This window comes from Narcine bancroftii, chromosome 7 (genome assembly GCF_036971445.1).
Source record: "Narcine bancroftii isolate sNarBan1 chromosome 7, sNarBan1.hap1, whole genome shotgun sequence".
NCBI classification, from domain to species: domain Eukaryota; kingdom Metazoa; phylum Chordata; class Chondrichthyes; order Torpediniformes; family Narcinidae; genus Narcine; species Narcine bancroftii.
This window is the reverse complement of record NC_091475.1, coordinates 205731686-205757381: the sequence shown is the minus strand read 5'-3', so window position 1 is coordinate 205757381 and position 25696 is coordinate 205731686.

Below are 25696 nucleotides of genomic sequence, written 5' to 3'. Positions count from 1 at the left end.
ATAAGATTGTTCAAAGATTGGGTTTGGAACCTTCGGAGAGGTTTTGGTTTTTACAAGCAGAGAGAGGAAAAAACAAACAGGATTCTTCTCTGAGAGAGGGAGAGAGGGGGGGAGTGGGGGTCAGTTCTACATCAGCAGTTGAGGCTGCAACATGTCAAGCTGGCAGGCTTTTTGAAAGACCCCATTTTGAAGATGGGTTGTGAGTTCTGAGTTCAGCCTGTTCATAACCCTTGTGGTCCATACAAGAGGAAATGGTTGGCGAGAGTGTTTCACCTGAAATAAGGGAAACAAGAGGAACTCTGTGGTGACCTGGGAAAACCCATGATGGGGCAAGTTTGTGTGTGTCCAATGAGCAACAAATCTCTTTTTGAAACAGACAAGAACCTTCCTGAGCAGTAACCATTTAAGCACCAGAACCTGGTGAAGATTCATAAATGTTGAATTGTGTGCACAGTCTAAGAATTGACTGATACCGATGAACTTGGAAGAGTGAGAAGTGATATTGGACTGTGAAACAAATAACTTTCCTGAACTTACATGCTCATTACATACACGTGCGCTTAGAATTAGAAGGGGGTTAAGTTAGGTTAGTTAAGTTAATAGTGATAAGTCAACCACAACCTTGCACTCAATGTCACCAAAACTAAGGAGCTGATTGTTGAATTCAGGAAGGGAAAGTCAGAGGTATAAAATCCAGTGATCATTGGGAGAACAGAGATGGAGAGGGTGAGCAAATTTAAGTTCTTGGGAGTCACTTTCCTGGAACCAACATATCAATGGCATCGTGAAGAAAGCACATCAGCTCCCCTGCTTCCTCAGGAGTTTGCGGAGGTTTGGTATGACACTAGAAACCCTGGCAAATTTTTACATAGGTGTAGTGGAAAGTGAGCTGACTGGCTACACATTGATCTGGTATGGGAACATCAATACCCCTGAGCATAAAGCCCTCCAAAGGTAGTGGACATAGCCCAGGACATCATAGGCTAAACCCTCCCCACTATTGAGAATATCTACAGGGAACGCTGCCGTCGGAGGTCAACAGCAATCATCAAAGATCCGCACCACCCAGTACGTGCTCTGTTTTCACTGCTGCCATCTGGAAAGAGGTGTAGGTGCCACAAGACTCACACCACCAGGTTCAGGAACAGCTGCTGCCCCTCCACCATTAGACTCCTCTTGGACAAACTCAGAGAGTTATTAAAGGACTCTTACTTGTGTACTTATTGATTTTCCTTTTTATTCTCTGTATTGCACAGTCAGTTTGTTTACATTCATTATCTGTTCACTGTTCTTTTATTTGCTTACATATTTATGCTGTGTACAGTTTTTTGTGCATTACCAATTAATGGTAATTCTGCCTTGCCTGCAGATAAAGAATCTCAAGGTTGTATATGATGTCATGTACAAACTCTGACAATAAATCTGAACTCTGAAGAGTTTAATGTCATATCCACAAGTGCAATGTGAAGACATCAAAGTTTTTATTTAGTACAGCCACACATGGATTCAGATTCACCTACCACAAGTGTGTAAATTAAATGACAGTCAGCCAAAAGGAACATGAGGGGAAAATTCTTCACTCAGGGGCTCATCTGTTCTCTGGAACAAGTTGTCAGAGGAATCTATGGAAATGGGTAGTTATTGCATTCAAAAAAAAAAGAAAAGAGCTGGGATGAGACGTTGAGGCTTTATAAGGCACTGGTGAGACCATATTGGAATATTGTGAGCAATTTTGGGCTCCTCATTTAAGGTAGGATGTGCTGACATTGGAGAGGGTTCAGAGGAGGTTTGCAAGGATAATTCTGGGAATGAAAAGGTTATCATTTGAGGAACACTTGGCCTGTAATTTTTGAAACATTTTTAATTAAAAAAAGAATTTAGACATACAGCACAGTAACAGGTCATTCTGGCCCACCGGTCCGTGCCACCCAATTTTACCCAATTAACCTACAACCCCTGGTACGTTTCGAATGGTGGGAGGAAACCGGAGCCCCCAGGGGAAACCCATGCAGACAAGGGGGGAACATCCAAACTCCTTACACACAGCGCAGGATTTAAACCCCAGTCCCGATTGCTGGCGCTGTAACAGCATTGCGCTAACCACCACATTAACCGAGCTGCCCACTGGAATTCACTGTACTCATGGGAATTTAGGAGAATGTGGTGGGATCTCATTGAAACATTTTGTATGTTGAAAGGCTTGGACAGAGTGGATGTAGAAAGGTTGTTTGCATTGGTGGGAGTTTCTGGGGCAAGAGGCACAACTTGAGGATGTCCACTTAGAACAGAGATGCAGAGGAATTTCTTTCACGTAAGGGTGGTAAATCTATGGAATTTATTGTGGAGACCAGGAGAGTGGGCGTATTTAAGGCAGAGATTGATTGGTTCTTGATTACCCAGGGAGAGAAAGCTGGACAATAGTGATTAGTGGGACAATGGATCAGCTCATGATTAAATGGCAGAACATACTCGATGGGGTGAATGGCCTATTTCCTCTCCATTATCATGGTTTTATGACATTTGGGCAGATATATGATGAAGAAGGGTTGAAAGGTGTGGACTACATTGGATGAACCCAGAATGCCAACTCTGCATGGATGAATGGGGCTGGAGTGCCTGTTCTGTGCTGTTTACCTTGCATCAACAAATGTCTGAGTTGCACATTTACTATTGGCTCATAAGCTAGAGAAGAGCTCACAAATGACCTGAACTCTGAATAAACACAACATGGAATAGGGCCCCAGGGTGGCACTATTATCTGGGTTCGAATCCAGCGCCGTCTCTAAGGAATTTGTACATTCTCCCCATGTCTGCGTGGGTTTCCTCCGGGTGGTCTGGTTTCCTCCCGCCCTTCAAACCATACGGGGGGGGGTTGTAGTTTAATTTGGCCATTTGGGTGGCACGGGCTCGTGGGCCGGAAGAGCCTGTTAGTGTGCTATAAAAATAAGTTTAAATTAAAAAATTTAAATTAAAAGTTCAGAATGTGATATTGCAAATTCAGAAGATAAAGTTATCATCTTTATCGTTTACACCATGCACAGTAAAAATGAGATAGTGTTTCTCCAGGACCATGGAGCATATTTATCCATTGGAGCGTAGAAGGTTGAGGGGGGGATTTGATAGAGGTATTTAAAATTATGACGGGGGTAGACAGAGTAGATGTGAATAAGCTCTTCCCCTTCAGGGTAGGTGAGATTGGAACGAGGGGTCATAAGTTAGGGGGAAAAAGTTTAGCAGTAACACGAGGGGAATCTTCTTCACTCAGAGAGTGGAGGCTGAGTGGAATGACCTTCTGGAAGAGTTGGTTGCCGCAGGGTCAATTTTGTCATTTAAGAGGAGGTTGGATGAGTCCATGGATGTGAGGGGATTGGAGGGTTATGGACAGGGAGCGGGTAGGTGGGACTAGAGGAGTTTCATTTAAATCGGTGCAGACTAGAGGGGCCGAGATGGCCTGTTTCCGTACTGCAATTGTTATATGGTTTATATAAATAAGTTAAAATAGAAGTTTAACATATTAAAATTTTAAGACGTAGAAAGTAAAATTGCACAGTGCACTGATGGCTTGGGTAAAAATAAACTTGCCCAATCTGGACATAAGGGCCCAAGTGCTATGGTACCTCCTACTAGATGGCAGAAGGGAGAACAGTTTACATGAAGGGTAAGGGGAGTCCTTCACAATATTTATTGCTTTTTTCCTGCATCGAGTGTTGTAGATGTCCATCATGATGGGAAGGGAGCCCCAATGATCTTTTCCATTGACGTCACTATCCCCTGCTGTGTACAGCTTCCAAACTAGGCGGTGATGCAGTTGCATGGGATGGTCTCAATACACCCTCTGTAGAATGCAGTGAGGATGGATGGTGAACTGTCCTCAGCCTTCGCAGGAAGTAGAGGCACTACTGGGCTTTCTTGGCTATGGAGCTGGTGTTAAGAGGCCAGGTATGGACAGGCCAGACTTAAAATATTGTTCACTCTTCCTGTCCCACACAACAGGAAACTTGTGAGAAAGTCACCTTTGAGTCTCCTACAGAGAGTAAATGCATCACTACAGCCCTCAATTCCAGGCAACGTCTCTCTGTTGCATTGCTGACCTGTTAGCACGAGCTCCAAGGCTAAGTCACAACACTGGTGGCCAAGCTCTGGTTCTCACCTTCTCTTTCCCATTTTCTTTGACAAACCAAACATTTGATTCTGCAAGCCCCACCAATTTCCAGGTATTCTTGGTTTGGCCGTACATGAGGCCATAGACAGACTTGTCGGCGAGGGAGTAGGGTGCAGAACTAAAATTGTCGGCCACTGGGAGGCCCCTGCTACTGATGCAGCTGAGCGACATTCCTCACCAAAGCGATCTCGCATTCTGCGTTCAGTCTCTCTGACATAGAGAAGGCCACAACGAGAGCAGCAGATGGAGTAGGTGACTCCTGCAGATTCACAAGTGAAGTGTTGCTTCACTTGAAAGGACTGTAAGGAAGATTGGAAGGAAGGCAGATAAATGGAGCTGAGTCCACGGCCAGATCAGCCATGGTCTCATTGAATGGCAGAGCAGGCTCGATGGGCCGGATGGCCGACTTCTGCTCCTGTTTCTTATGTTCTTCTGCAAAGGAAGGATGGGGTCGTCGTGAGATTGTCAGTGATGTGCCAGAGGAAACATATGAAGTTCAAGATAAATCACTGAGTCATTGTGCAGGGTAGCAAAACAAGTTATTATAAACCAGCGTCTGTCGAGAAGGGATAAAGCATGCAACCATTAGATTATTTAGCATAGAACTGATCATCCAGCTCTTCGTCTTCAGAAAAGACCTACGAGAAAGTCACGTAGACAAATTATACGGAGGAGCTGGATGGACTGGAACACACAAATGTACTGGAGAAACTCAGCAGGTCAAGCAACATCTATGGGAATGTTTCAGACCTGGGCCCTTCATCCAGGTTCAGGAAAAGCACGTAGACGCCTGAATAAAGTGGTTACCATTCAGTTACCATTTACTTCCTGTGGATGCTTTGTTGCCTGCTGAGTTCCTCCGGCACGTTGGCGTACTGTGCATCACTCCAGTGTCTGCAGTTGGATGGACTGTGACTTTTCTCCTTGCTGCCAGGGAGGGTGATGGGGAGCCTTGTAGAGGTTTATGAAATTGTGAGGAGAATGGATAAGGTAGATAGTCTTTATTTTTTCCGCAGGATAAGAGGAATCTCAGAATCAGAATTTATCGTCATGAACAAGTCACAAAATTACATTCATATAAACCACCTTACAAAAATATAAATAAAAACAGTGCACAAAAAGTCAAAGTGAGGCAGTGTCTTTGGCTCATTGATTATTCAGGAACCTGATGGCAGTGGGGAAGAAGCTGTCCTTGTGCCATTGAGTGCTCGTCTTTAGGCTCCTGTACCTTTTCTCCGATGGTAGCAGAGTAAAGAGGGCATGGCCTGGGTGGTGGAGGATCTTTGAGGATAGAGGCTGCTTCCTTAAGATACCGCCTCATGTAGATGTCCTTGATGGGGAGTAATCTGATGTCTGTGATGTTGCAGGCCGAGCTAACAATCCTCTGGAGCTTTTTGTGTCGTGAGAGTTGGTCCCTCCATACCAGGTAGTGATGCAACCAGCCAGAATGCTCTCCACGGTACACTTGTAGAAGTTTTTGAGTGTCTTCAGTGGCACGATGGATCTTCTCAGACACTTAACAAGGTATATCCACTGGCGAGCCTTCTTGGTGAAGGCATTGTCATGGAGGCTCAAGGACAGATTCTCAGACACTCAGGAATTTGAAGTTCCTGACCCTCTCACCTACTGAGCCCTTGATGAGGTTTGGGGCGTGTTCCCCTGACTTCCTCCTGAAGTTCACAATCATCTCCTGGGTTTAGCTTACATTGTGTGCAAGGTTATTGGTGTGACACCTCTCGCTGATCTGTCTCCCTCCTGTACATTTCCTCATTGCCGTTTGTGATTCTGGTGGCAAATTTGTAGATGGCATTGGAATTGTGTCTGGCCGCACAATCATGGGGGTCTAGTGAGTAGAGCCACCTTGAGGTGTGCCAGAGTGTTACAGTCGTGGACTTACCTTCATCTGGAGCGGTGCCAGCCAACAAGGGCAGCAGGAGCTGGGGCAAGCTCAGACTTGGGCTGACAGACACTTCGTCCCAGGAACAGCACAGGCTGCAGTGCAAACACATTTCCCGGGCAAATTCTTTTGGGTCACAGTGCACGGGAACGTCGGCGGGAGCAATCCAGTGGTCATTAAAAAAATCATCCTTGTGTACGTTTGGCCCAACAGTTATATTCTCTCTATTAAGATAGTTGTACATTGGATCACAATTAGCATGACAACCATTCTGCGAAGGCATCTTTGGTCTCAAACTATCTTCTTCATCTCGACTTAGTTTGTGGATTTCCCACACAGGAGGCAAAGAAGGCAAATTTTCATAACTCAAGAATGCAGTCCTCCTCTGAGCCGAGTTGTTGGCATTCTGTACATCTGAACTATTATTTGACATCAGTCTACTCTGCCTGCCTCCAGAGACAGTGGGCATTGAAAGGTCATTAGCATTTTTATTCACCAGCCTGTCATCATTCTACAAGATGTGAAAGAAGCGTGAGCACGAGAAATTTTTCTTTAGATTTTTGTATCTCTTTAAAAGGTTGTATTTATTTACTTTTTATATCTTGTATCATTATTTAACATAACATAACAATTATAGCACAGAAACAGGCCATTAGGCCCTTCTAGTCCGCACCGAACCAAACACCCCTCTCTAGTCCCACCTCCCTGCACAATGCCCATAACCCTCCATCTTCTTCTCATCCATAGACCTGTCCAACCTATACAGTAAATGATTTGTTATTAACTGTTACAAAAGTCTTTATGAGAAGCAATGCAAACTGTTTATCTGTTCTATCAATGAATTAAACTACATGAAGTAACAGCCACAGAGTTTGATTTGTTGGATTAAAAAGATCGTAATTTGGGTTATCACAGCTCACACTTTGGAAGATGATACTCTGATATTAGGACATATTAGAATAAAGAAAGTGTTGTCTATAATGGCAAGATAGAGCATAGGATACATCAGAAAATTTATGGTGGGAGTAGCAAGGATAAGTCAAGTCACGTCAAGTTTAAGTTTATTATCTTTTGATTGCAGAAGTACAACCCGACGAAACAGCGTTCCCCGGTCCTCGGTGCAAAACACGCAGGCACACAACCAGACATAACATACATACAGACAACAATGCAGGGCAAGTATTCTTGTATATTTGTACACTTTGTATAATACAAATTAATATTGTTTTGTAAATATGTGAGAATTGGATGGTCAGTGTGAGCAGTTCCTTTGATCATCCATCATTCTCATTGCCCATGGGATGATGCTGTTCCTCAGCCTGGTGGGGCTGGCTCTGATCCTCCTGTACCTCTTCCCCGATGGGAGCAGCTGAAAGATGGTGCGTGCAGGGTGGAAGGGACCATCAATAATTTTGCACCCCTCTTCAGATCCCAGTAGATCATGTCGACGATGGTGAGATGGTGGGGGTGGGGGTGGGTTGGTTGGGGATCGAGACTCCAGTGATCCTCTCTGCCACTCTTAAGGTCCTGTGGATTGATCTCCGATCCATTTCTCTGCAGCAACCTTACCCACACTGTAATGCAACTGGCCAGGACGCTCTCGATAAAGCTCCTGTAGAAGGTTGACATATGGTGGCCGGTAGTTGGTCAGCAATGAAGGGAATGTTAACTTAGATGTGGACTGAATAATCAAATGGGCAACAACAGTAAGAATGGTTTCTCAGATTAGTGTATTGAGTAATTCCACCTAGTGTATTAGGTGGAAAAAAAAAGCTGCCCGACAGTAAAGGATGTGGAAGATAACAGACAGGAAGGACATGAGATCAGAAAACCGAGTCATAGAGTATTAGTCATTGAGTCCTACACCATGGAAACAGGTTTGATGCCCAGTTGGCCCATGCCGAACAATAAACCCTCCTGCTTTCATTCCACTTGCCCGCATTAAGTCCACACCCCCAATCCCCGCCCATCTATGGAGCTATCCAAGTGTCACATAAAGGAAGCTAACAGACCTGCTTCCAGGACGTTGTCTGGCAGCTCATTCCACATGCCCACCACTCTCTGCATGAAGATCTGTCCAAACTAAATTAAATTTAAATTTAGGCATATAGCACGGTAACAGGCCATTTTGGCCCATGAATCCGCACTGCCCAATTTACACCCAATTAACCCACAACCCCAGTACATTTTCCCAAGATCTTAAGATAATGGATCAGAAGTAGGCCACTTGGCCCATCAAGTCTGCTTCGTGACTCTACCCTAAGCCGAACTATACTCACGCCTAGTTCCAATTGCCAGCCTTGTAATGCGTGTCGAAAGAACCAAAGACTTGTTGATCCAAACCAAGGCTATTATTAATTAAAAGTCTGGAACATATCACAAGTAGGTCGACCAGTCCAGAATGACCTGGTCTGGCTAGGAGCAATCCTTTAAGACCTGCCAGTCGGCGTGGCTACACTCTCAGCCAATCACAGTCATCCTACACTACACTACATATGTACATATGTACATTGGTGATAGAATCTGTCCTATCACAAGCCTTTTCCCCACATCCCCTGATGCCCCGACCAATTAGATATTTATCAATCTGCTTAAACTCTCCCAGTGATCGGGTCTCCACTGCCGTATGCGGCAATGAGGTCCACACATCAACAACCCTCTGACTAAAGAAATTTTTTCTCATCTCTGTTTTAAGTGGATAACTTCTAATTTTAAGACTGTGACCTCTTGTCCTTGATTCACCCAAGAGAAACATCGACATCCACTCTTTGTCAAAACCTTTCAAAATTCAAAATGTCTCTATGAAATCCCCATTCATTCTTCTATCCTCCAATGTACACAATCCAAGAGCCTGCCAAATGTTCCTCATATCTTAGCCCTTGTATACCAGGAATGGTGGGAGGGAACCAGAGTCCCCGGGGAAAACCCCCACAGACACGGGGAACATACAAACTTCTACAGATTGTACAGGAGTTGAACCTCGTCCCGAATGTTGGAGCTTTAAAGGCCTTGCGCTAACCGCTACACCAACCATGCTGTCCTGATTCTAAGAAAAATAGAGGATTTTTGGTGGAACCACCGTTAATACTGTTTGCATCTGTATGGTCCACCCATTCCTGATTGTACCTGTGGCTCCTCCCCCTTGAATCCCCTAATAAAGGCGGCAAAGCCATAACCCCCTCCCTCAGAACCAGCTCGGGCCTCAGGTCAGCAACATGAGATGTACCTTCTGTTGATAGTAATAAAAGTCTATCAGTCAGGTGACTTTCTGTCTTTTATGTTATTGATAGCACATCAGAGTATGAGGTAGGGAAGGTTCATATTGTTGTGGAGTAGGTTGGCACAACATTGTGATACAGGTACACAATCCTTTATCCGGAAATCTAAAATCCGGAAAGCTCTAAAAACCGGCATCTTTTTCTGGTGCTGGTACAGTACAGTGGAGGGAGAGAGAGGGAGAGAGGGAGAGAGAGAGAGAGAGAGAGAGAGAGAGAGACAGCAGCACGACTCAGGCGGGTTGGGGGGGAGAGAGAGAGATAGCAGCACGACTAAGGTGGATGAGGGGGAGAGACACGCCAGCGTGACTGGAAGGGGGTGGATGCTGAAGCACAATTCGGGTGGGCTTAAATCTGGGGCAGCTGGCTTTTGTTCTGAATTCCGGAAAAATTCAGAACACACTGTCCCCCAAAGGTTCCAGATAAAGGATTGTGTACCTGTATTATGAGCCCAGAGGACCTCAAAACCCAGAAGCAATAGATATTCACCAAGACAAATGGTTACTTAAACAAAAGTTGCTTTTAATTATCTTTAAACATGAAAACAGGATCAAACTTTAACTTATCACTATTGACTTAACTAACCTAACTTAACCCCCTTCCAATTCTAAGTGCAAGTGTATGTAAGTTCAGAAAAGTTCCTTGGTTCACAGTCCAATCTCACTTCTCATTCCTGCAAGTTCACTGGTTGGAGGCAATTCTTATACTGTGCCCAGAATTTAACATGCATAAAATTCATCAGGCTTTGGTGCTTGAAAGGTAAATAGTTACAGCTCAGGAAGGTTCTTGTCAGTAGGTCATCACAGAGTTCCTTCTTGTTTCACTTATTCCAAGTGAAGCACTAGACAGCCAGTCCTCTCCTCTTGCATGAACCACAAGAGCTTTGATCAGGCTGAACTAAGAATTCACAACCCATCTTCCAAATAGGGTTTTCCACAAGCTTGCCAGCTTATCCTGTTCCAGTCCTGAATGCTGTTGCTGCTCTGAGGCCCCAACATGTCTACCATGAGCAGAGCTCCAGTATTTTAAATAAGATCTGTTTTAAAGTGTTTGTATGTGACCTACACTAACAAACCTTTCCCAATTTATCCCCCCAAAACATATATATCTATATACTCTGTCACAGTGGACTGAAGGGCCTGTAATGTGTTGAAACATTCTACATTTAGTTTTATGCAATATGAAGGAAATTGATCCAAAGTTTGGAATTGCTTTAGATTGCTTTAGTTCACTGCTTCCCAAACTTTTTTGGGCTGCCAGGCAATGTCCCTAGCTCACCCCCCTCATCCCACCCCTCAACAAGACACACAAATGACAAACAGACACCTCTTTCTTGCTATTAGGTCTACTGCAAATTTAAAACAACAAATCTGACACTATAAGCAAGAACATGTATTTCACAAATAAAACTAGTAAACTAATTGATCTAGCAATATGAAAGGGTAAATTTACATCTCACCTGTAATTACAAATTGTCTTCACAGTTTTAATGGGCTGGATTCACTTGGGGCAGGGAGATCAGCTTCTTAACATCAGGCTGGAAGGCACGAAGGAGAAGTCATAGATCCCTGCGTTCAGCCATTTTCAGTTTGTTTCTTTGCTCGGAAAGACGCTGGGCGACTGCACTGAAGCCTCGCTCCACTAAATATATTGTTGGGAAGGTAATAAAGTACTCTTTGACTTTTGTTCCAGAGTGCAGGGTAGCAGTAAGGAAATATAATAGCAATGTAATCATTAGGAAAAATACATAACACAATAATGTAAGTATGAATGTGAAACTAAAAAAATCAAATACTTAAGAACTACTTAACATTAGAAGTTACAGGTGGATGTGAATACATAACGAAAACTATGATGTGCAGCCAGTTTAACACCACACAGCCTCTACATGTATCCCATGTATGTATATGAGCATTCAGGAAATATAAGTTAACGCTGCCTGATGTTATATAAATACATGAATATATTGTGTGCTGCAGAGGAGAATGACAAAACGAAGCATTTCTAACAAATAATAAATGTTAAAACCATGTAAAATCACAGCAGAAAAAACCCCAGAAGGAAACACTGTGGGGTCCCCCAATCATATCTTTTCAATATTATAAGACTGAAGATAACTGGCAATGCTTACAAACCTAGAGCCTTGGCTTTTTCAGACGTGAAAACGCAATGATCACCAGTCCCCACGGTTGACGGCTGTCTGATCTGGCTGCCATGTGGCTCTCGTCCTGTCCAGGCCACATCACCAAGAGATGAACAAACGTTCAGGCCGCCCCCTCTCCCTTTCTCCTCACCGCTCCCCTCGGATCTTTCTACCTCCCCCATGGGGCAGGGAAGGGGGCAGGGGGGTGGGGTGCGTCACTGCCTGCTTTTGGAACTAGTTCAATTCAAAACCTATGGACCCCACCTCATTATTTTCCCCTCTTTTTGCACTAATTATTTTTTTTATCTTATATTTGCATAATTGTAATTTATTGTCATTTTGCCTAGTACTGCTCCAACTAAACAACAACGTGTTCGTGACAATAACCCTGGGTCCGATTCGGTATAGAACAAAATTCGAAAGCATCGGGTCAAGGCCCTGCCTTGGGACTGGGAGCAGGGAGAGAACATAGCTGAGTTGAGCACGGTAGATGAAGAAATAATATGAAAATGCATTCTATAACTTGGCCTTGGCTAATGTTTAAAGAATGAATGCATGGTCTGAAATAATATCCCTTTAAGGCAGAAAATATCAGGATAAATGGAGGAGGAAGGGCTATCAAAAGACATTAAAGAGAATATTAGATCAAAGGAAAAGGGTTGTAATGTTGCCAAATTCAGTAGCCTAACACTTGGGAAAACATCAGAATGCATAAATGGTTAACGAGACATTAAGGAAGAAAGGAGGAGTAGCTTCGGGAAGCAAGTGAGACAGGGTCAGCGACCCAGACATTAAGCTTCAGTTGACATGCAAAAAAAGGTTCACTAAAGGTTAGTGCTAGCTAAAGGTTAGTCTGAGTTGAGAGTAATTATGCGGCTCACATTTGCATCTTGCCCAGGGCGAGCAGCACAGACTGAGCAACAACCTTCTGCCAGCCTGGTGGCCAGCGACAGAAGTTCCCAGTTGCTTAGGCCACCCCTCTGATTTTGTCAATAGGCCTTTCTCTCTTACTGTACGGGCCGCCCAATGACACCCTGCCTTGCGGTAGGCAGAAGGCAATTTCATGGTCTGTTGCTCTTGTGTCTTGGTGTGAGCTTGCAGGCGCCTCAGATTGAAGAGACTGCCATCTGTGCGGTACCGGATGTAAACAGCGTCTTCATTGTTGAGGTCTTTCATGGCTTGGTTCAGCATCATGCTGAAGAAGATTGAAAAGAGGGTTGGTGCGAGAACGCAGCCTTGCTTCACGCCATTATTAATGGAGAAGGGTTCGGAGAGCTCATTGCTGTATCTGACCCGACCTTGTTGGTTTTCGTGCAGTTGGATAACCATGTTGAGGAACTTTGGGGGGCATCCGAGGCGCTCTAGTATTTGCCAAAGCCCTTTCCTACTCACGGTGTCGAAGGCTTTGATGAGGTCAACAAAGGTGATGTAGAATCCTTTGTTTTGTTCTCTGCACTTTTCTTGGAGCTGTCTGAGGGCAAAGACCATGTCAGTAGTTCCTCTGTTTGCACGAAAGCCACACTGTGATTCTGGGAGAATATTCTCGGCGACACTAGATATCAGTCTATTTAGGAGAATCCTAGCGAAGATTTTGCTTGCAATGGAGAGCAGCGTGATTCCCCTGTAGTTTGAGCAATCTGATTTCTCGCCTTTGTTTTTGTACAGGGTGATGAAGATGGCATCACGAAGGTCCTGAGGCAGCTTTCCTTGGTCCCAGCAGAGCTTGAAAAACTCATGCTGTTTGGCATGCAGAGTTTTGCCGCCAGCCTTTCAGACCTCTGGGGGGGATTCCATCCATACCTGCTGCTTTGCCAGTTTTCAGTTCTTCAATTACCTTATATGTCTCTTCCCGGGTGAGGACCTCATCCAGCTCTAGCCTTAGGGGCTGTTGAGGGAGCTGGAGCAGGGCGGATTCTTGGACTGAGCGGTTGGCACTGAAAAGAGATTGGAAGTTGTTCTGATCATCGGTTGAGGATGCAGATCTTGTCGCTGAGGAGGACTTTGCCGTCTGAGCCAGCTCTTCAGTGCTTGACGTTCTGTTTTGCGGAAACTGCCAAAATGTTTGGCCTGGAAGTCAGCCTGAAGAAAACTGAGGTCCTCCATCAGCCAGCTCCCCACCATGACTACCAGCCCCCCCACATCTCCATCGAGCACACAAAATTCAAAACAGTCAACCAGTTTACCTATCTCGGCTGCACCATTTCATCGGATGCAAGGATCGTCAACGAGATAGACAACAGACTCGCCAAGGCAAATAGCGCCTTTGGAAGACTACACAAAAGAGTCTGGAAAAACAACCAACTGAAAAACCTCACAAAGATTAGCGTATACAGAGCCGTTGTCATACCCACACTCCTGTTCGGCTCTGAATCATGGGTCCTCTACTGGCATCACCTACGGCTCCTAGAACGCTTCCACCAGCGTTGTCTTCGCTCCATCCTCAACATTCATTGGAGCGACTTCATCTCCAACATCGAAGTATTCGAGATGGCAGAGGCCGACAGCATCGAATCCACGCTGCTGAAGATCAAACTGCGCTGGGTAGGTCATGTCTCCAGAATGGAGGACCATCGCCTTCCCAAGATCGTGTTATAAGGCGAGCTCTCCACTGGCCACTGAGACAGAGGTGCACCAAAGAAGAGGTACAAGGACTGCCTAAAGAAATCTCTTGATGCCTGCCACATTGACCACGGCCAGTGGGCTGATATCGCCTCAAACCATGCATCATGGCGCCTCACAGTTTGGCGGGCAGCAACCTCCTTTGAAGAAGACCGCAGAGCCCACCTCACTAACAAAAGACAAAGGAGGAAAAACCCAACACCCAACCCCAACCAACCAATTTTCCTTTGAAAATGCTGCAACCGTGTCTGCCTGTCCTGCATCGGACTTGTCAGCCACAAACGAGCCTGCAGCTGACGTGGACATTACCCCTCCATAAATCTTCGTCCGCGAAGCCAAGCCAAAGAAAGAAGACGTGGCCTGTACTACTACATGGCAATAAAGGAATCTTAGTCTTGGTAAGGCCATGAGACAAAGGAGCAGCCCATTGAGTCTGCCCCCTCCTTCAATCATGAGTTGATTCATTCTCCCCTTCTGCCCCAGTACCCGGCTCTCTCCCCTTAACCTTTGATGTCCAAGAATCTAATGACTTGGACAGCAAAGCACAAGGAGCTTGAACACACTTCGAGCGCTATGCCCCAAGAGAGAAAAAAAATATGGTAGTATTGCAGAAGACTTGGAAGGAAATTTCGGAACAGGTTGCTGTTGAGCGCGTCGAAAGAACCAAAGACTTGTTGATCCAAAACGAAGGCTTTTATTAACTAGAAGACTGGAGTATATCACAAGTAGGTCGACCAGTCCAGAATGACCTGGTCTGGCTAGGAGCAATCCTTTAAGACCTGCCAGTAGGTGTGGCTACATTCTCAGCCAATCACAGTCATCCTACACTACCATCTGTACATATACACATTGGTGATAGAATCTGTACTATCACATTTACCCGTTCTTTGAGAACTGACCCCGGGGTGGATGGAGGGCTATAAAAAAGAAAAAGAAAAAGAAAAAAGGGCCCAGTGGAGGTTATGGGCTGTACCAGTCAGGGGGCCTGACCATCCGGCGTGACCGCCGTGGTTCCGGGATTGGGGTCGCCGGAGTCGTGTCGCCGGCAGACCCATAGGGTGTGGCCACTGCTTCGCTCAATTCCCCAATGGTATTGTCGACAGTCTGGCCTGAGCTGGTGGGGTGGTGCTGGTCCCTCTCTTCAAGCACATGACCTGGAGGAGAAGGAATAGGGGGAGGTTGGGTTAAAGGCACTGCTGCACTTGGTCCGGAATAGGCTAGGTCCCTTACTGAGACTGTGTCCTCCCGCCTGTCCGGATATTCAACGTAGGCATAATGCGGGTTTGCATGAAGCAGAGTCACTCAGTCAACCAAGGGGTTGTTTTTTGAGTACCGGACGTGGCATCGCAAGAGGCCCGGACTGGGAACCATGAGCCACGCCGGTATGGTTGTTTCCATTTCGGATTTCATCAGGAAAGAGAACATCCTTTCATGGGGGATGGCATTGGTCGCGGTGCATAGGAGGGAGCAGATGGAGTGTAGGGCACTAGTGAGCATGTCCTGCCAGCAAGAGGTGGGAAGACCTTTGGACCGGAGGGCAAGTGAAACCGCTTTCCAGACGGTGGCATTCTCTCTTTCGACTTGCCCATTACCGCATGGGTTATAGCTGGTGGTCCCGCTTGAAGCAATACCACGCTCCAGAAGGTACTGCCGCAGCTCTGCGCTCATAAATGAGGACCCTCTGTCACTGTGGATATAACTGGGGTATCCAAAGATGGCGAAGATGCTGTGCAGGGCCCCTATCACTGAGGAGGTGGTCATGTCCGAGCAGGGCACAGCGAAAGGAAAGTGGGAGTACTCGTTGATGGCTGTAAGGATGTAAGTATTAAGGTTGGTTGATGGTAGGGGCCCCTTGAAGTCCACACTGAGATGCTCAAAGAGGCGGGTGGCTTTGATGACGCGAGTGTTCTCTGGACGGAAGAAGTGGGGCTTGCTCTCAACACACACCAGGCAGGCTCAGGTCATGGAGTGAATTTCCTTGACTGTGTAGGGCAGGTTGCGAGCTTTGACAAAGTGCTCAAGCCAAGTGATCCCTGGATGACAGAGCTCCTCGTGGAGTCTCTGCAGCCTGTCCAGTTGTATATTGGCGCAAGTCCCCCTGGAGAGCACATCTGGCAGGTCATTGCATTTACCAAGCCGATACAGTATGTCATAATTAAAGGTGGAGAGTTCGATTCTCCACCTGGTGATTTTGTATTTCTTGATCTTACCTTGCTGGGTATTGCTAAACATGAAGGAGACCGCATGTTGGTCGGTCAGCAGCGTAACGGGCCTGCAGTGATGTAGTGTCTCTAACGACATACTGCTTCGACAATGGCCTGGGCCTTCTTCTCGACAGAGGAGTGTCGGCTCTCAGGACCCTGGAGGGTTTTGGAGAAGAAGGCTACTGGCCGGCCGGCCTGGTTCAAAGTGGCAGCCAGTGCAAAGTCGGACACATCGCTCTCAACTTGGAACAGAATGGACTCATCGATGGCGTGCAGCGTTGCAGCAGCGATGTCCGATTTGGTGCGGTCGAAGGTCGCTCTGGCTTTGGTTGACAGGTGGAAGGAGATGATCTTGATGAGTGGCCGTGCCTTGTCGGCATAGTGTGGAACCCATTGGGTTCGGTGTGAGCTGAAAAAGCCCAGGCAGCATCTGAGTGCCTTCTGGGTGTGTGGGGGGGGGGGGGGGGAAGTCCACGAGGGGACGCATGTGGTCAGGGTCTGGCATTACCACCCCGTTCTCCACCATGCAACCTAGAATTGTGAGTCGAGTGGTCCGGAAGACACATGTCGAAATTATAGGTCAAGTTCAGCCGAATTGCAGTCTGAAAAAAATTCTCAAGGTTGGGATCATGATCCTGTGCGTCATGGCTGCAGATGGTGACATTGTGCAGATATGGGAAAGTAGCTGTTAGCCCGTCTGGTCCACCATCGGTCCATTTCCCGCTGGAAGACTGCGACACTATTCGTTACCCCGAAGCGTACCCAAGAAAGGTCAGTCTTCTCGGCGGATCAGGAGCTGGTAATAGGCCGAACTAAGTCAATGGTGGAGAACACGTGGTATTAGGCTATCTGATTCACCACATCTGTGATCCCCCCAAACAAAATGAATGAGCCGCAGTGGCGGGTGGCAGTGAGTGAATGGCCTGTCAACAAATGCTCAGGTAGAGCCTGATCATCGAGGCGCAGGGCTCTCCTCAAAGCAAGCAATAGATCTCACCACAGACGGGTGCTACAAGCGCGGCCATTGCACTGGTGGTGGTGGGGTGGGGTGCAGCTGCTGTGGTTGGCTTTCTCGTAGGAGGAAGTGAACAGTAGCGGCAGCGGCTCTGGAAAGCATGGGCAACCCTAGGAAAGGTGGTCAATGAAGTTTCAGGCCCACTTCCATGACAGCTGCAGCACTTCCGCGGGCTCCTTGAAGCTGAGTGAATAGTTTGAGCACTTTCCTCCTGTTGCCATCCTATGGATAAAAGCCTCCATTACGTTTGTATTTCGAAGTGCAACGCAAGATGGTGGCACCAAAATTGTCACCGTCACATGTAAGACACTGGGTTTTTTTGGAGTGATGAATTAGGAAAAAAATGGGGATCTTATATGCCATCAAATATCGCAGCTAAGGGGAAAAATAGGATAAGTTACAACAGGGAATTACAATGACAATAAATTAATTGTCATACACACTGTACAATGTGTACAGTAAAACCCCTGTTATCTGGAATTCAAGCGATTGGCAACCTCACGCAACCGGCAAAAAAAATCGCCGAAAATAAATAGGTAAGAAATATGGAAGTTTAAAATTGGGGCTCCTCACTGTTAGTTCACCAATAATGCAACATGCAGGCTCAAGCAACTGGAAAACTCATTTAACCAGCATCTAACAGTCCCCACAGATGCCAGAAACCAGGGGTAAAATGCACTGGCAAATGTGAAAATGAGGCAGAAATATTTTCGGTCAAACAAGAGACCCAAGGGATTATAGTTGCTGGAATCTGGAGCAAAAATAATATGAGCTGCTGGGGAATGAGCAGGAACTTTGGAGGGAAATGGACAGTTAATGTTTCAGGTTGGGACTGGGTATGGTGAGGAACGACAGCTAATATTACAGGACAACAATTTTTTTTCAAAAGGTCTGCTTCTTGTAAAAACAATTGCGGGTTATGATAGACATCTTCAAGGACAAAGATAATTTCAGACTGGCTGCATCATGTGAGAAATTGCTGAAACATGAAATTGGGTGGCATGGTTGGTGAAGCGGCTAGCGCAATGCCTTTACAGCGCCTGCGATCAGGGGTGGGGTTCAAATCCCGCACTGTCTGTAAGGACTTTGTACCTTCTCCCTGTATCGGCGTGGGTTTTACTGGGGGCTCTGGTTTCCTCCCACCATTCAAAACGTACCAGAGATTAAATTTAATTGGGTGTAAATTGGGTGACATGGGCGCGTGAGCTGAAATGGCCTGTTATGTGCTGTATACCTAAATCTAAAAAAAATTAAAAATTAAATAAATTGAAATTGAAATGAACTTTTATTAAATTTAGCATGTTGAATCCTAACCCTTTATTGAAGACAATAAATGCTATTGTTAAGTAAACTCACTGTGCCATTGCCCAAAGAACATGTGCATCGGCTTGGGTTCAATCTATAATCAATGTAATGCACAGCATCTGTATATGTGAGCTGCTTTTGTAGTCTGTCTCCATCTATCCTGACTAAGCATGTCCAGGCCTAAGACATAATTTGCAGAGCACCTGCTTTGTGGGCCATCTACTAGTAGACTTAAAATATGACAGGAAATCACAAAAAGTAGGTTATATCCAAAAAAATGGAACGTGATAGGAAAATCTTAAGGTGAATTTCGTGATCAGTGGCCCAAAATCCATAAGAGTGTTCAGGAAGCTGTAGTGAACTGGGATTCACTAGAAGTGTCCTGTACTGATTACTGGTCCCACCTCCCAGCTCCTCCCCCAGGGGCCCACATATAACCCTGGTTTCCTGCCTAAGCCCAGAACCCCTCTGAAGCCTATTCATGAACTCTCCCTGTGTTGTAAGCTAATAAAAGTGTTAGTTCTCCCTTCAGTCGAGTGTGGGCTTTTATCCATGTGACAGAAGGAAAACCTTCTTTGTCCTGTGTATTAAATGTACTAAGGAAGTGCAGAAGGGTGAAACAGTTAACATAGCAGTGAGCGCAACACCCGAACAGTGCCAGCAACTCGGGTTCACATCTGGCGCTATCCATATAGTGTTTGTTTGTTCAACTCATGTCTGTGTGGGTGTCTTCTGGTTTCCTCCCACTCTTTATAAAGTGAATAGAGGTTTTAGGTGAATTGGTGTATTGGCAGGGGGGGATAGAGGCTTGTGGGCCAGAAGGGCCTGTTACCATGCTGTATGCCTAAATTTAAAAAAAACACAATGGTACATTATGCTTCACCGCAGCTCCAGCCAACATGGTTCAATTCTGACTTCTGACGTGAAATTTGCCCGTTCTCCCCAAACCCACGTGGGCTTCCCTAGGTGCTCCAGTTTTGACCCACGTCCCAAAAGATGGGCGGGTTGGCAGATTTACTGTGCACTCTATCGTCCCCTATGTGTCAGCAAATCCAGGAGGAAGTTGTGAAAATAACATGGAATTAGTGAAGGATTAGTGTAGATAGGTATGGAGTGTTGGGACATGGATAATGATAAATATGATGTTTATTGTCAAATACATTATGTGGACTAAAAATTCTTACATGCTGCAGTTGAACATGTCAGAAAATGGTAACAGTAAACAATTGAAGCAGTGGTTCTCAACCTTTCTCTCCCACTCACATCCCACTTTAAGTAATCCCTACGCCATCGGTGCTCTGTGATTAGTAAGGGATTGCTTAAGGTGGGATGTGGGTGGAAGGACAAAGTTTGAAAACCACTGTTTTAATCGTCCCTCATTGACTCGTTATGTGCACGGTTTCACAACTCCAAAGGAAATGGACCAATGACCATTTTTCTCATGCAAAATATTTCGGTAACAATTGGGTCTAGAGCAGTGATTCTCAACTTTCCCTTCCCACTCACATCCCACCTTAAGCAACCCCTTACTAATCACAGAGCACCGATGGCAGAGGGATTACTTAAAGTGGGATGTGAGTGGAAAGTAAAAGGTTGATAACCACTGAGTTGAAGGTTCCTTTTATTGTTACATAATAATACACAAATATAAAATATACAAGATTCAACTTTTGCCTGTGATTCGGCAAACAGTTGCAATCAGCATTGCTTGATGTCACTAACAAGAAGAGGTAGAGAAGGAAAAGAGTGTCCTTTCAGAGATATCGAGTGTCCACGGATCTGCATCCAGCGCTCCTTCAGCCACATAGACTCCCGTTCGATCCATCAGCAACCCGACCTCCAGGTTCCAACCTCCGACATGATCAGGAGGCCTTCGGAGGCCGAGACTTTTTGAGAGCCCAACATGCCCTCAGCACCCTCTTGGTCCCCACAGCCTGTCTGGGTCCTTCATCTGCTTAGCACCTCACTGGTCTGCTGCCATGGTCACCTTCCCTGTAGGGTTACCTCCGTGACTTCTCCTCAGCGGGAGGTGGGGGAGGGGTTGTGTTGTCCCCATTTTTGGTGCTCAGCTGGTCCATTGGTGGAATAGATGCAGAAGATAGATATTCACAGTAATCTTCATGGGAAGAACAAAGTGACTTGCAACCATGCAGACAGTCCTTTTGTGGTGTTGGAGCTGTCCCTGATTAATCTACCAAGGGGAGGTTGAAGAGCCAGGTAGGTTTTGGAAATAAACTGTTCTTGAAATTGGAGGTGCTCGTCTTGAGACTTCCATACATTCTCCCAGAAGGTCACAGTCAGAGGTTGTAGTCAGGGTGCAGATGCTGACGGACTTCTTGATGAAGTATCTCAAAAGGATGCTTTCAATGGATGGGGAGGTCAGAGCCTGTGATGGACCTGGGCACTCGAACCTCAAAATCAGTCTGTGACCAGCCTTGATGACCTAAAGCATCTCTTTCTGTGCAGGATGATAATATCTCATGACTCTCTTTCTCAGAATGACAGAGTTGACTAGTTGAACATGATGGAATGTGGAACCGAGAGGCAGTTGGAAGGGTGAGGAGCTGTAGTGTGCAGGCAATCACCTAATAGAGGGTAGATTCTGACATGGAAAGGTCAGCCCAAATGGACTGTTTCTGCACTAGAGAGAATAAAATGGAATTGGTGTAGGATTAGTGCATATAGGTGTTGAGATCATGTTACCAATCCATGGTTGGGTGATAGATTCCAGACCTCATTGTCGAATGAACAAAGAGATGCTGGAGGTACTCAGCAGGTCAGGCAGCAAACATGGAGAAGGATATTCAAAAATAATCTGGCTTCTTTTGAACAACTGAGGGTAATATTTAAATTATCTAATAGATATCTACAAGTCAGACATTTTGTTCAGCCCGAGCTCTCTGATTTTCCACGGATTTCTGAAAAATTCTTGATTCACTTTTTGTTTTCTCACAGAGGCTCAATATCAATTATTTATAATAATTTGATAGATTTCTAGTTAAGATCAAGAGTGTTTGGATTTGTCACTTCCAGATGAGGATGGGGATATTGTGCTAAATTTGATTCATGACTCCTCATTTTGCACGCAGCATTTTTTGTTGCAGTTCTAAGTGGTGCATAGAGCTCGTATTTCAAAAGCTAAACTATCTCGCTTCTATTCTGGTATTGATTCATTAGATGAGAAATGTAACATCTCTGAGGTCTCATTGATGCCTATGTTTTGGACTTGCCCTAGTATAGAAAGTTTTTTGAATAAAACCTTCAAACTTTATGTCATTTTTTAAGGTCAAACTAGAACCATTGCTCTGATTGTTTGTTTTTTTCTGTGAAGAAGAAGAAATAGCATTGACTGCATCTCAGAAGTGAATTTTAGCATCTTCCTCATTGATGGCAAATTCTGATGAAATGGAAAGACGGTTATTCCACCTTCTCCAGTGGTTCTCAACCTTTTTCTTTCCACTCACATCCCACTTTAAGTAATCTCTATGCCATCAGTGCTCTGTGATTAGTAAGGGATGTGAGTTGGAAGAAAATCTTTAAAAACCCCTGTTTTAATCGTCCCTCATTGACTCGTTATGTGCATGGTTTCAGAACTCCTAAGGAAATGGGCCAATGACAAATATTTCAGTTACAATTGGGTATGGAGCAAAGGTTCTCTACCTACCCTTCCCAGCCACATCCCAACTTAAGCAATCCTTTACTAATCACAGAGTACCGATGGCATAGGGATTATTTAAAGTGGGATGTGAGTGGAAAGGAAAAGGTTGAGAACCACTGACCTACTCATACTCAATAGTTACAGGAGGCCATGTCCTCCTTAAGTTTAGGAAAAAAACTCAGACATAACGTCAAAGATGTAAAGGTGAATTTTTACAAGACGTGGGGCCCAATCATGGAGTATTGCCATAAGTTAATGAATTAAGGTGTTTGGATGCTCCCGAACAGCATGTACCGAATGTACCCTATTTTTATTAGATATTCAAGGGAGGGGTTTGATTATCAGGGTTTGTTGGTCTAACTTTTTATTTTTTTTAACTTTTTTTCTTTTTCAATATTTTGATATAGTGGGTTTGACCTGAAAGGGCGCACACAATTTATATTGTGATTAATTCGAAATGTTCAAATTCTTTTCTCATACTCTGACAAATGTATTATGTGTGTATATTTAATTAAACACAGTAAAGATATTTTAAAATGAAAGAGAAATGTTTTGGGTCAGGATGCCTGATAGAGACCAAAGTGGGAAGGTGCGATCTCAAGTGTCTGAATGATGGGAGGAGGGGAAGGGGTAAGGGAGGGGACAAGAGGTGATAGGACACTAGGCAGGAGAGATATGGAGATGGACAGGCAGAGGAAGGAGGGGGGAAGCATAGAACATGGAATATTACAGCACAGTACAGGTCCTTCATCCCACAATGTTGGCCCATGTAAATCTACTCCACAAAAATCTAATTTTTCCTTACCTCACACCCAGAACCCTCCATTTTCCTTACATCCATGTGGCTATGTAAGAATCTCTTGAATGTCCCTATTGTACCAGCCTCCATCACCATCCCTAGCAATGCATTCCAGGCACCCACCACTCTGTAAGTAAAAAAGGAATTACTTCTGCCATCTCCCCTGAACATTCCTCCTCACACCTTAAACAATGCCTTCTGGTAATTCCCTTTGTCATGGTGTTGGCTGCCCACCCTATCTGAGCCCTTCATAATCTCGTGTAGCGGCCTGCCTATGGAGACTCGGACCAGTCCACAAAGTGCCCAACGAATGCAGTGACTGCGTGGATATGTGGGTGACACTGGCCATCGTTCCAGGTGACCTCCCACTTGACGGGGAGACCAGAGCTGTGGCTGGAAAGCTGGTCAATCCCAGGCTGGCACTCTGATGACACGGGGCCCTGACGTCAGCGCCTGGGGCCAATACAAATGTGATGGCCAGTGCAATAAACCAGACTCGACTTCAAGGCTTTGGTGGGCGGGTTGACCTTCTCCATGCCCGCGTAGTGCGAATGCTACATTGATGACCCCAACTGATCCAACCAGCAGTTGGACCCTAAGATGATGGACCAAGTGGAGTTAGTGACCTTCCACGCGGTCTCACTCAGGCTCCCTACATTTTGGGTGTCTCTGCCACACGGCTGAGGTTCAGTTCCAGCTTGGACACATCGCCGCCGACGACACCCGCTACTTCTACGTCGTGAGTGCTCTAGATCAAGACACAGTGGCAAGGGTTGTGGACTTTCTATGGCAGTGACTGGAGCAAGGCAAATATGTGGCCATATTAGCAAGCCCCATGAACTGTGAGACCAAGACTGGTGGAGAGGCAAGTTAATATCCCGGGACCATCAGCGTTGGGGTGCAGAGGCCTGTTGGTGCTGCCCACTCTGCAAGTTTCTGGGAAATGGCCTGGTCAACCGTCGTTAATGGTTGCGGTGGTTGGCCCACATGATACCCTCCTCTACGTTTGGGATTCCTTGTCAGTCAGATATTTCCTGGTCGGTGCCAGCACCGAGATTAGCATCCTGCCACACTCCCCCCTTAGGCCTCAACACCCGCAAGATCAAGCAGGGCCCAGCACTGAGGGCAACTAACAGCTCCTCCATCCGAACTTCTGCTACCCACACCATCACCATCCCCCTTCGATTTGGCAGCGGCTGGTTTCATTGACTTTTACCCTTGCGGCATTGGCGCATCTGGTCCTGAGAGCCAACTTATTTCATGCCCACTGCCTGCTTTTCCACCTCAAGGGACGGCATTTGGTGCACGCTAGAAATTTTCAGACTCTTCCTCTGGGGGAAGCCAAACAACATACTCCCCCCCCCCCCCCCCCCCCCCCCCGCCCCAACATGATCTATAACATTTTCAGACAATGAATTCACCGGCATCCTGGCAGAGATCCCCACAATAGTGGAGCCACAGTTCTCCGCGGCCGAGCTGAAGTATGGGGTAAGGCACCACATTCTGACCGAGGGCCCCTGCTCCATGCCAGGGCGCACCGACTCCATCCCGAAAAGCTCAGCCTCTCAAAGGAAGTGTTTAAGAAAATGGAAGAGCTGGGGATTGTGCAGTACTCTGACAATCCCTGGGCCTCCCTCCTCCACATGGTGCCAAAAACCACGGGGGGGGGGGGATGGGGAGGAGGCCATGTGGTGACCACCATCGCATCAATGAGACCATCATGTCTGATAGGTACCCTTATGGCTTGTTTGAATTCCTCTGTATGCCTTTTGGCTTGAAAAACGTGGCACAAACTTTCTAGAGGCTGATGGATGCTGTGGGCCAGGACCTCCTATTTGTGTTCATTTGTTTGGACAATATCCTCATCGGCAGGTGCAGCCGCAAATATAACGCTGCCGACCTGAGACACTTGAGTGAGTTCATGTTGACAGTTAACCCTGTGAAGTGCAAATTTGGCCTGGACACTATTGACATCCTAGGGCACAGAATAAACAAACAGAATAAACAGGGCAACACCCCTTCCCTGAAAAGGTCGAGGTGGTGGTCTTGCACTTTGCTAAGTCATGTACAATAAAAGGACTACAGGAATTCGCCGGTATGATAAACCTTCACCACAGATTCATACCGCCTGCAGCATGCTGATGGTGGGAAAGCCAAAGAACATTACCTGGGATGATGAATCTTTGAGACTGTTCCAGAATGCCAAAGACACATTGGCCAACACCACCCTCCTGGACCACCCCAGTCCGGAGGCATCTAGTGCTCTGATAGTCACTGCCTCCAGCACAATTGTAGGAGATGTACTGGAACAGCTCAATGAAGGCCAGTGGCATCCCCTGGCCTTTTGCAGCAGGAACTTCTGACCCCCCCCCCACCCCACCCCAGAGCTCAAATACAGCACTTTCGATTGACAGCTATGGCGCTGTACCTGGCGGTAAGACATTTCTGTTAGTTTTTGGAGGGTTGGCCGATCACAAGCCGCTGACCTTCACCTTCCATAAGATATCAGACCTATGGTCGAATTTACCACGGACATAGAGCACATCAGGGGGAAAAGCCGGCACTCTGTCACACCCTGCAATCGAGTCGGTATATGCACCGTGTCCCAGGGGGTCGACT